This window comes from Ochlerotatus camptorhynchus, unplaced genomic scaffold, assembly GCF_037179485.1.
Source record: "Ochlerotatus camptorhynchus isolate MF236.1 unplaced genomic scaffold, CSIRO-AGI_Acam_v1.1 ptg000276l, whole genome shotgun sequence".
Lineage (NCBI taxonomy): Eukaryota > Metazoa > Arthropoda > Insecta > Diptera > Culicidae > Ochlerotatus > Ochlerotatus camptorhynchus.
The window spans coordinates 1993080-2004063 of NW_027040765.1; the positions used below are offsets into that span (position 1 = coordinate 1993080).

General features: G+C 40.1%; 1 long non-coding RNA gene across 1 annotated transcript; it reads left to right on the forward strand.

Moving 5' to 3' along the window:
* Window positions 1-7080: 7080 nt before the first annotated feature.
* LOC135706282 (uncharacterized) lies at window positions 7081-8601 on the forward strand. The gene is made up of 2 exons (XR_010518162.1): window positions 7081-7465; window positions 7536-8601. It is a non-coding gene; the product is annotated as an uncharacterized LOC135706282 (long non-coding RNA).
* Window positions 8602-10984: the final 2383 nt, after the last annotated feature.

The following is a 10984-nucleotide window of genomic DNA, read 5'->3' on the forward strand; positions in this document are numbered from 1 at the left end:
ATCATTTAATTTCAGAGAACTTCGTAAAAGTTCGCGGACTTTCGTAAATGTTCTGGGAACGTTGTAAAATTTTAAGGAACTTCGTATATCTTAATGAAACTTTGTAGAACTTTTGGAACCTTTGAAGTAGTTTAGGGAACTGCGCAGAAGTTCAAAAAACTATCTAGAACTGCATAAAATTGTGTGCAAGTCCAACTAACACTGTACAAGCTCAGTGAATTTTGTAAAACTTCTGCAAACTCCGTAAAACTACAGTGAACTTCGTACAAGTACCAATAATGTTGTAGGAGTACTGTAAATTTTTTTTTCAGAGTTCAGATATCTTTGTAAAACTTCATCAAACTTTGTAGAAATTTAACGAACCAGATAGAAATTTTGCGAAATTCGTAGAAATTCGGGGATTTTTCGTTAATTTCAGGGAACTTCGTAAAACTTCAGGAACTTTGTCACACTTAGTATTTTTGCCGAGATTTGCACAGTCAAGTGCTCGACAATTAATTTTACTGTGAACTCAGCAAATATATGGCAAAACATTTTCTGAGACTCAGCAAACAATTCTTAGATCTTAGTAAAACAGATTGCCGAACGCTCGGCTGTGCAAATCTCGGAGATTCGGCAAAAAAATTAAATGCGAGATATTCAGGGAACATCGTCGAAATACAGGAAACTTCGTAGAAAATCGGGAAACTTTGTAGAACTTCAGCGTATTTCGTAAAAATTCAGGGAAGTTTGTAAGCATTCACGGAGCATTGTTTTGACGTTGGATAACGTCTTTCGGCAACATACGGGGGTACAACATTGAAAACAGTCATTTTGGATGCGTTACGAAAAATTAAAAGATTTTGAACGATAATAACTCAACCGTCTCTCGATAGATTTACGAGATAATGGCATCAATCGATTGGAAATATTTCTAGCAATTTGCTGAATGTTTCAAAACTATTGATTTCATTCTGTAAACTATTGAAAAATGGTTAAAAGTAACCCTGATAAAAATAACCATAAAAGAGAGCTTAAATGTGATTGATTTTTTTATATTCTTATACTTTCTCCAACCGAGACATCAGATGCGAGTTTCTGACACCTCTGATATTTTCTGTTCTACTATATAAGCGTCCAACAAGGTCGCCCGTTCCATCATTGTCTATCCGATCGTCGACCCAGCAGCAGAGCAGCAGTACCAGAGCAGCGGCAGCAGAGCAGCGGCAGCAGAGCAGCGGCAGCAGAGCAGCGGCAGCAGAGCAGCGGCAGCAGAGCCTGGGGGCGAAAGGGCAACTACGCCGAGTGCGTTGGTGCCAGTGCTCCGGTATACTGGGCCGCCGTCATGGAATGCCCAACTGCTGCAGTTCTCAGTCGGTCGTATTCACCGTCTGCTCCGCAAGGGCAACTACGCCGAGCGCGTTGGAAAAATGGCCCTTTTCAGGGCCACAACATTATCAAGAAAGAATTTAATACCACAGACAGACATACAAATTAGTACCGTTGTACTCCTTTAATCATGTACCTCAAAACGTACAATTTGTGGTACTAGCTTAAAGCAGTAAAACAGTGAACTTTGTATGTCTGTACAAGGTATCGTACGTATGCGAGTATCTGACACCTCTGATATTTTCTGTTCTACTATATAAGCGTCCAACAAGGTCGCCCGTTCCATCATTGTCAAAAACATCAGCCCAACAAAACGGCCCTTTTCAGGGCCACCAAACTTTCGCAAAAGAGTTATTAAGGAATATTCCTAAAATATAATATACACAATTAAGTACAACACATAACAAACGTTATCCAACGCCAACCCTGCGGTCGTATCTAGTATACAACCCTTCCAACTTTTTATGAGTGAAAGCAGAGTTCTTCCAATTAACGTGTGGTTTATTTGAAGGACAGTTTGATAATGGAACAGAAAAATTAAAAGTCAAATAAGCAGGACTACTGAGATGGAATTAAACGATTGCTTCTGGCTTCCAGGTTCCTTCGATATCATCCCCTCTCAATCGTGTAGCTCTAGACTCATCCGTAGTTCTTGAAAGCGTCCAGAGTCCAATGGCTTGGTGAATATGTCAGCTAATTGTTCGCGAGTACCAATAGATTCCACTTGGATGCGTTCTTCGGCAATATGATCCCTGATGAAATGGTGTTTAACATCAATGTGTTTTCTTCGTTTTGTCTCCAAGTTATTCGCCATTCCAATACAGCCTCTGTCGTCCTCGAATATGGTGACAGGTTTTTTCGGATCCTTGGCCTTCATATCTTCAAGTACTCCAGATAACCACAGGGATTCTGCTGTAGCGGCGCTCAGAGCTACATACTCGGATTCACTTGACGAAATAGCAACTGTAGTTTGCTTCTTGCTGCACCATGATACCGTTGATCCAAACACCTTAAATACGTATCCCGTGACTGATTTTCGATCTTCATTGTCGGCCGCCCAGTCAGCATCAGCAAATCCAACGAGCGGACGGTCGTCATTGCGTTCGAACTTCAATACAGCACTGGCACTTCCCTTCAGGTAACGAACGATTCGCTTCAAGCACTGCCAGTGTGTTTCTGTTGGTTTTTGCTGGTAGCGCCCCAGATACCCTACTGGAAAACAGATATCCGGCCGAACGCACAGCATAATATACATTAAACTGCCTAGTAGCTCCCTGTAGGGTTCTTCAGTTGACGTCCCCTCTCGTTGCAATTGCAGTCCCTTCTCCATTGGTGACTTAGCTGGATTGCATTCAGCCAGTCCAAAACGCTCCAAGACTCTTACGAAAGTTGAAGAACTCCTGTTTGCCAATCGTACGCTATCTTCATTCCCAGAAAGTGGCGTGCTTCTCCACAGTCAGTCATGCTGAACACAGTCGAAAGCTTCTCCTTCATACGTGCGATGGATTCCAATTTCCTCCCTCCGATTAGCAAATCGTTCACATAGAGTACGTCTCCTTCTTCGCATCGTGTGTATAGGCAGTAGTCATGGCGGGACCGCTTGAAATCCATTTTGACTAGTTCACTGTTGAATTTTTCATTCCAGCATCGTGAAGATTGCTTCAATCCATACAATGATTTCAGCAACTTGCAGGTCATATTTGCTGGAGAATACTGCCAAATCATTCACTAGGTGATCGCTTGAGCCCGAATCGAGCTTGAATACCACCTTTCCACTTGGTGCCTTTTCAATCTTGCGACTTGCAATGAAACTTACTGCATTCCGTTGATCTGCCGAATTAGCTTTACCGCTTTTCTGCCGACAGTCCTTCTTCAAATGGCCACGTTTTCCACAATTGTGACACTTGCCTTGGAACTTTGTAGACTTGCGTTTCTTCTCTCCAGAAAATGCCGCAACCTTGATCTCACCTGAGTCTTCGTGACGTTCGGTTCTCTTCAGCTATTCCGCCAATAAGTGTTGCTTCACGATCTCCAAACTCAACTCTTCCTCAGGAATGTTTTCCAAGGCCGTCACCAAGGGGTCATACGCATCCGGTAGAGTCTGGAACAGCGAAATGACCAAATCAGCTTCCTCGACCTTCGCCCCAGCGGTTTTCAGCTGCCGGATCAAGTCTTCGAACACCAGCAAGTGCGCTCTCATCGAATCACCATCTCTCAACTTAAGACGATTCAACTGCTTTCTCACCAGGTTTTGAGTGCTAATTGACCGCTTCGCAAAGGTGTTCTCGAGCGCCTTCCACATGTCCTTGTCCGTCTTCTTCTGGCAGACGATCGCCAGACATTCATTCGCCAGGAAGCTGACAATATATGACTTGGCCTTCAGGTCTGCCTCTTCAAATTTCACCTTTTCAGCTGCTACGGCCGATGCTTCTTCAGTTAAAGTGTTCAATACTCCCACGGAATCCAGGAACATCTTGACTCTGAAGCTCCAGTGCTGAAATCCGGAACCACCGTTGAACTCCGGAATACCGCACACAACTTCTCTCGTAGAGGTGCCCATAACCTTTTATGAGTGAAAGCAGAGCTCTTCCAATTAACGTGTGGTTTATTTAAAGGACAGTTTGATAATGGAACAGAAAAATGAAAAGTCAAATAAGTCAAATAACGATTGCTTCTGGCTTCCAGGTTCCTTCGATACCAATTGTAAATATCTGGGAAAACTTCGTAACAGCGAGGATTTATCAACACTTTGGGGAACTTTAAACAAGCTAAACGAACTTTGATTAATTTCAATGAATTTCATAAAAGTTCGGGGACCTTCTTTTAACTTCATGGTACTTCGTTTAAGTTTAATACGTCAGGTGATGAACTAGGTCAGGAATTCTATTGGAGTTCAGGAAACTTCGTAGAACTTTGCAGCAATCAGGGAACTTTATTGGAGGGCAAAAACTTCATAGTAGTTTTGTAAATTTTCAAGCTTAACGAAATACGTATCCGGGAACTTCCTAGTAGTTCGTCAAAGATCTTACTTCTAAAAAGTTAATAGTTGTGTGCAATGCACGACCGCATTGTGGACGCAAGACTAAGAGATTATTTTTGCTGCTCCATTCAATAATATATGAATATCAAAATAAATGGTTTAGAAATCAACTCCAAAATGATTAATTCATTATTCAAACTTTTCAAATTGGGCGGTTATTGAATCAGTCCAAAAATAAAGTTTCAATTTTTGAAATTATAAAATCAGTTCCTTTATTATTCATAATTAGGTTCCAAACATGTTTACCCAACAAACTTACTACTGTTAGTCGTGGAAAAACAACTTTAGAAATCAAAGTGCAACTGACATTACAAATCTTTATGTTTCAGAGTTATGACAGCCGACGCCGGTGGTGTAGGGGTGTGCGTGTCTGCCTCTCACTCCATAGGGAATGGGTTCAATCCCAGTCGGTGCCATCGGGATTTTCTGAGGCATAAAATCTCTGATCATACCTTCACGTAATTTGGAAAAAAATTACACTCTCTGAATCTTATATCGCAAAGGCGCATCAGGATGTATTGGTAAAATAAACACCGCATAATCAATATTGCATCAACCGAAATCAATAGGCTTATTCAGCATACCACCAATGTAGAGGGCACCACGTGAGGTCGAGAAGAAACGTCAACCAAACCGTATGTTAACATCAGAATGAGGATTTAACACAACGAAAATTAAAGAATTTTCAATTCAACATCTAGTGAATTTCCATCAGTAAACGTCTTATTTTATGATTTTCCACAAATCTGGACTGATTCGTAACTCAACTATTCACTCACAAGAAATCCCGAGGAACATAACCACTAATAAACTATTCGAAGTTTTCAATGATGAAGTGAGGAATAGTGAAAAAGTGTTCTCCTCCCTATGTCTCACGGCAAAAATGTCTGCTAAAAACACTATTTTTGACCACCAGTGGTTGAATCGATTGCTTAGTTTCTATTAAAAAGGCGTATTATTGTTTGTTATGTTTATGTTTTCTAAAATACTATAGCGCAAAGGTGACGCAACACCAGCATACGTTTACTTTTATGATTTCTCTTTCAGTTGACAAACGGATTATTCTAGGAATAGCTTGAATCAGTGGATATTCTACTTCTAATCAAGATAATGCTTATGCAATATTACATACATAATCAACAATTGGTTTACCATGGTTTAGAGTATCATAACAAAATTCACCGAACCTAACCAAACTAGTTTATTAAAACCGTTAAATTTGCTTACTGTTATATATATATACTTGGTTGATGTTATAAAGACTGTTGCTTAATGCAATAATTTCTTCAGATTAACAGCCTACACTTGACTGTTCAAATACAACCTAAATTGATAATTTGATTTAGATATAATTATTGTTAGGTTTCAGAAACATTCCATCCTGCACATGAACGTCTTATGTTTTTCTTTTTTATTTTCCTATACATACATGTCTTTACTAATCATAAAGGATTCGGGCGTCCCACTTGTGCATCTAATCAACCCGTTTTTGGCCCTTCATACAGCGACATGCTGACAATTAGGATTAAAAGATTTTTCAAAAGTCGCGACCGTCATACATTGTTTTATTTTAGTAAACAAAACGGCCAACAGACAAGCAGAAGCAATTTTTAAATGAGGCATAACTGCATTATTGTACATTTCTCATACAACATTCATATTTCATAATGCACCAAATAACGAACAATGCTGGGAAGAGGAGGAATCATCAGAGCACCCGATTGAAGCGATTTAGACGGTGAGAGTGGGAATACCAACTCCCTGTTGATAACATTTCGTGGATAAAGAGCGGGCTCTTCTCCCCACTCATTGGGACATCTTCCTGTTTGGGAGCTCGTCTTTTTGACAAATTGTGCGTTGCTGGAAGGAGATTATTTACTGTCCGGCGACTTTGCCTATCGATCCACATTCATGCCATATGTTATGCGTGTGCGGTTTATGTGTGAACTCATGAATATTATGCGTAATTTTACATAGAAATTTACTAATAGTTTGAAAACTATTGACTGAAAAGGATAATAACTCAAGGATAATAATTATGGGGTACAGGAAAATGCACACGGTGAATTTTCACGCAGTAAATATCAAAAGAATCTAGAAAGAATAGTTGATTAATTGAAAATAATAAGACTTTCGGCACCGCAATGTTTTTTTTTTTATTGTACGGTTAAGCCGTACTTTACCCCCTTCAAAAATTACAAAATATTGAAAGGGAAAACCTCGGGGAAAACAAATCAGACATATTGAGACGCTTCTTCCCAAAACTACACATTTTATTTTGTTTAACTTTTTTGATTTACGGTTTAGCGACTTTTCAGTATATTTAATAGTTTATGAGAAAGTTTGAACATACTGAAAGGTAAGGAAGCTTAGCCTATAGAATAAAGCAAACGAGAATTCAAACTTACCTACTAGCCCCAATAAAAAATAAAGCTGGCATTCTTGTCACATCCCCCAGCCGAAGAATTCATTTTAAGCCTACACACACGCGATTATCAAGATGAACTCCAGGCATTTCGCATCGATGACCAGCGACAACCCCTGCGTCACACCAGTATGCTATTAACGGAACAATGACGTACCGCCTTCCTTCTTCCGAAATAGCCCATTGTAGGCCGAAATTGGTCCTCTCTGCTCAATTATTAGTGACACTTCGTACCATCTACCCCACATACGCGTGTCGACGGCATCGGGTGGAACGCGGTGGCACATTCATTCATGATATTCGTGAATGCACATGTTGCGCGCTCGCGCTCACGTCAACATCTATATAGACAAGCATCCAGCTTAGGTCCGAACTGAGTCTTGTTCCATCCTAGAACCGGTGCAGACGTGTGTGCAGTGCAATATTGGTGCCGATTTTGTGTCGATTATGATAGTGATGAAGAGTGGAAGCGAAAATTTCGGTGCATGTGATTCATCGTCCTCGTCGCCAGTTGAAAATTAGAACGTTCGGGTAAATCCACGTGGATCGTTGTTGTGTGGGCACTTGCGTTAAACGAAGGTCAAGGTTTTTCAGATCCCGGAGACATTGGTTTATCTTATCTGTCGAGGCAAGTTATTTCACCGGATTGTGTCCGTTCTCATGAGCCTTCACCACTGTCCAGCTCTTCTTGTCGACAGGGAGATAAATCACTGGCTTCCGGTGATCGGTCATCGAAGGAGCCCTTGAACGCGAAAATCAGTAAAAAAGTATGTGAACAAGTCTAAGTGGGCGCTGATTACGACAAATGGTGAAATAGGCATACTGTGACCTTTCTAGTTGTAAGCAAACAAAGCCAGTGGGTAGTTTTCAATCCGCGAGTGATTCACGTCAATTTCTTCGAATCCATCAGAGCTAACTTACGATTACTGTTAGCCGTTAAAAACCATGAATCATCCTCCACCGCACATAACCGATGGGGATTTCGTCAGCCCAATGGAATACGATGATGATAAACACGGTCGTATGACGCATCAACTGATGGGCTGCTACACTGCATTCGCACTGAAACTCCTATTTGGCGTCTTGCTGTTATCTCGCGACTTGATCCATATCGCTCATTTGTCGCAAACAGCTAACTTTCTCGCCTACTGTGAACGCCGATTGATTGTCAAGAGTTGTCGTAGTTTACGGAACCGAATCGACCGCCGATACCAGCACCAATGGATTTCGTCGTCGTCGAACGAGAGCAAACAATAAATAATACTGCTCACTCATGGACTTATTTCGCCGAATTGCATCATTCAACGTGCGCGCGAATGACGTCAATTCGTCGTCGTGGACAGGGAAGCCATAAGCTAATCACTACAAAGGGCAGTTGGGGATTTCCGCTGGAAACTGCGAAGAACACTGCATGTGTACTTTGCACATTTCTCGAAAGATCGTGGGGTTTTTGTTATCATCTGCGAATAGTAAACTGGTTATAGTTGCATGCCAAACCAGAAACTGCTGCATCAACTGGGATTTCCAATGACGTATTCGTCATGGTTGTGGAATTTCCGGAATTTTGTACCCGGCGATGTCGAAATTCTTCGTAGCTAGCAATTTGTAGCAGCCACAACTAAAACGAAAACAATGAAACCACATCAAAGCAACCAAAGACAATAAGAAATGTAATATAAATTTGCGAAAACAACATCAACAACAAGAGCAATCCACAATAAAACAGGACAGGCACGGACACGTTTACAACCTGCAAGTCATTCCATAATAGCGGAGAGAAAATTACCCTTCCAACCTTTTCTTCCAATCTACTCCATTGGGCCGCGATGGGCAGACAGACAAACAGAGAGAAAATCCCCGAATAGTGAACTCGTTGGTTTTGATGACAATGAACCAATAAACGAACGGTGTAATGCGTAATCATGTTTACGCTTGTATGGGTGTGCGGTGTCAGGATGAACGTTTCCGATGAAGGGAGTGTTCATTTATAGTAGGGTGGTAGACTTAAGTGGACCCTACACGATAGGTTTTATAGACAATAATCGTATTGTCAGCACAATCTATATTGACGTTAATACATCGATATTGGCAATATTTCTGTATTCAGATCATCAATAATATTGTGAATAATTCTCCTTCACGTCAATATATTGATACGTGTGGGGTTCGCTTAAAGGCAGACGATTCAAGTGAGTTTCAATATTTTCTACTGGCCAAGTGGAAAACAGTGAACACCTTTTCATTGATAGAATTTCGGTTTTGAACAGAAAAACTGGTTTTAAATTTGATTGAAATCTTTTTCGTTCCCTTTCCCCTTAGCTCATCATCGATCTCGATCTGATAGTCGATATTCAAATGACTGGAAATCAAACTACAAAAAGTTGGAATGTACAATTAAGCCTTTACAATTTAAATCGATGATTCATTTCCTGTTGTTGCGGATTCCAGAGTGCAAAAGCGTAACTCAACAAATGCCGTTTGGTAAATTGCAGCCAGGATTGCATCAAGCTCAGAAAACGAGATCATATATTAAACATTTCAATTTAATTTTGCAGCGTTTGGTGAGGCAATGGGAGCGCAAGTCAATCCAAAGCCGAGGATAAAGGAAGAGTAATGGCTGAATAGTCTATGCGGACCACTTGAACGCCATGTGAAAAGGAAGGGATTGAAGAGGTCGGTTATTGGGGGGTTTTGAGAAAATGACACATAGTACTAGATTTTTGCTGTAAAATGTAAAGAAACCGAAAATCCATCTCCCACTGATTAATCATTTCACATATATATCAAATTGATATTTTAAAGCAACCATCAAAATAAACAGACAATATATGAAAAAGCGAGTTGCCAATTGATTTAAAGGGTAGTTGCCTTCCTAAGCAGACCCCTCGCATCCTAACCCTTTTGTTAATCTACTTAATGTTATTAGGCTCTCTAAAAATTTTTTATTCAAGTTCGTTTGATGATTATTATATCTCATTTAATAAATAATTGAAATCTCTAATCTACCTAATCAATTATAACCCATGCTTTATTAAGTACCTGCACTTGTGCATGTAATCTAAAATTTAACGTCGATTAAATTGTTTTTGACTTTGACCTATATTTATAATATATTGGTTCGACCCAGGTGACACCTTCAAGTGACTAAAATGCTTCACTTTGAGGTTAGTTTCCTAGCTAATTTTTAAATTATATAGGGTATGTGCTCCAACTACGCTTACACGTTTCCACTATGTCGTCCCACAAAATTACGTATAGATATGTCACAATAGAAGCACGCCACAGTGGAAATCCCGAGCCATAGTACAAACATTTATTCTAAACCAAAATGAAGCATATATAAGATTAGTTACAATACCATGTACAAAAATGGTGTTTAATATTGTTCCCTGAGTAATACTTCAATGAAAACAACAATGAAAGCTTGTCACGCAAGTAGAAGGAGCACTGTTGGGCACTTTCTGAAAAATTTCAATAGTATAATTCCCTTGCAAACCCAAATAAATCTATCTGCGTAAAAATAAATAAAATAAGAGTGATTTTCGGGAAAACCCGCCAGTATCGCCCCCAACGTAAGCGTACTATAACACGGCTCTCAAACAAAGGAGTAACAAGTGTGATACTATCACTGCTAGACTATATCTTTAGCTCTCTCATGCAATGGTTCATCACAGAGGGGAAGCTTAGTAATCACCATCGCCTGCTCATGACGCTATTCTGCCACGGCATGAGCCAACGATGCCGGACCTAAACCAACCGTCTCCAACGCTCCACTATAAAGCATAAGGTTAGGCCCGCCCACCAATGTTCAGGTTAAAAACTAGCCAAGGGAGGGTACGAGATCATAAATTAAACAATGAGATTTAAAAAAAAACATATCTATTGAAGAAAATGTGAGTGAATGTCCAAAGTGAATGTCGTTTTACTTGAAACGCTAAAACTACCACCCCTATTCTGTATTTCGTTTCGAACGAAATTCTCATACAAAAAAATATTTTTTTGTATGAGAATTTCGTTCGAAACGAAATACAGAATAGGGGTGTACGTATGCAGATCGAACTAACTCACATTCAACTATTATCCAGTAGAGGCACATAGGGCCAACCTGAACTACTTCGATCCTGACTGGCTACTTGCTAGCGGAAATTCAT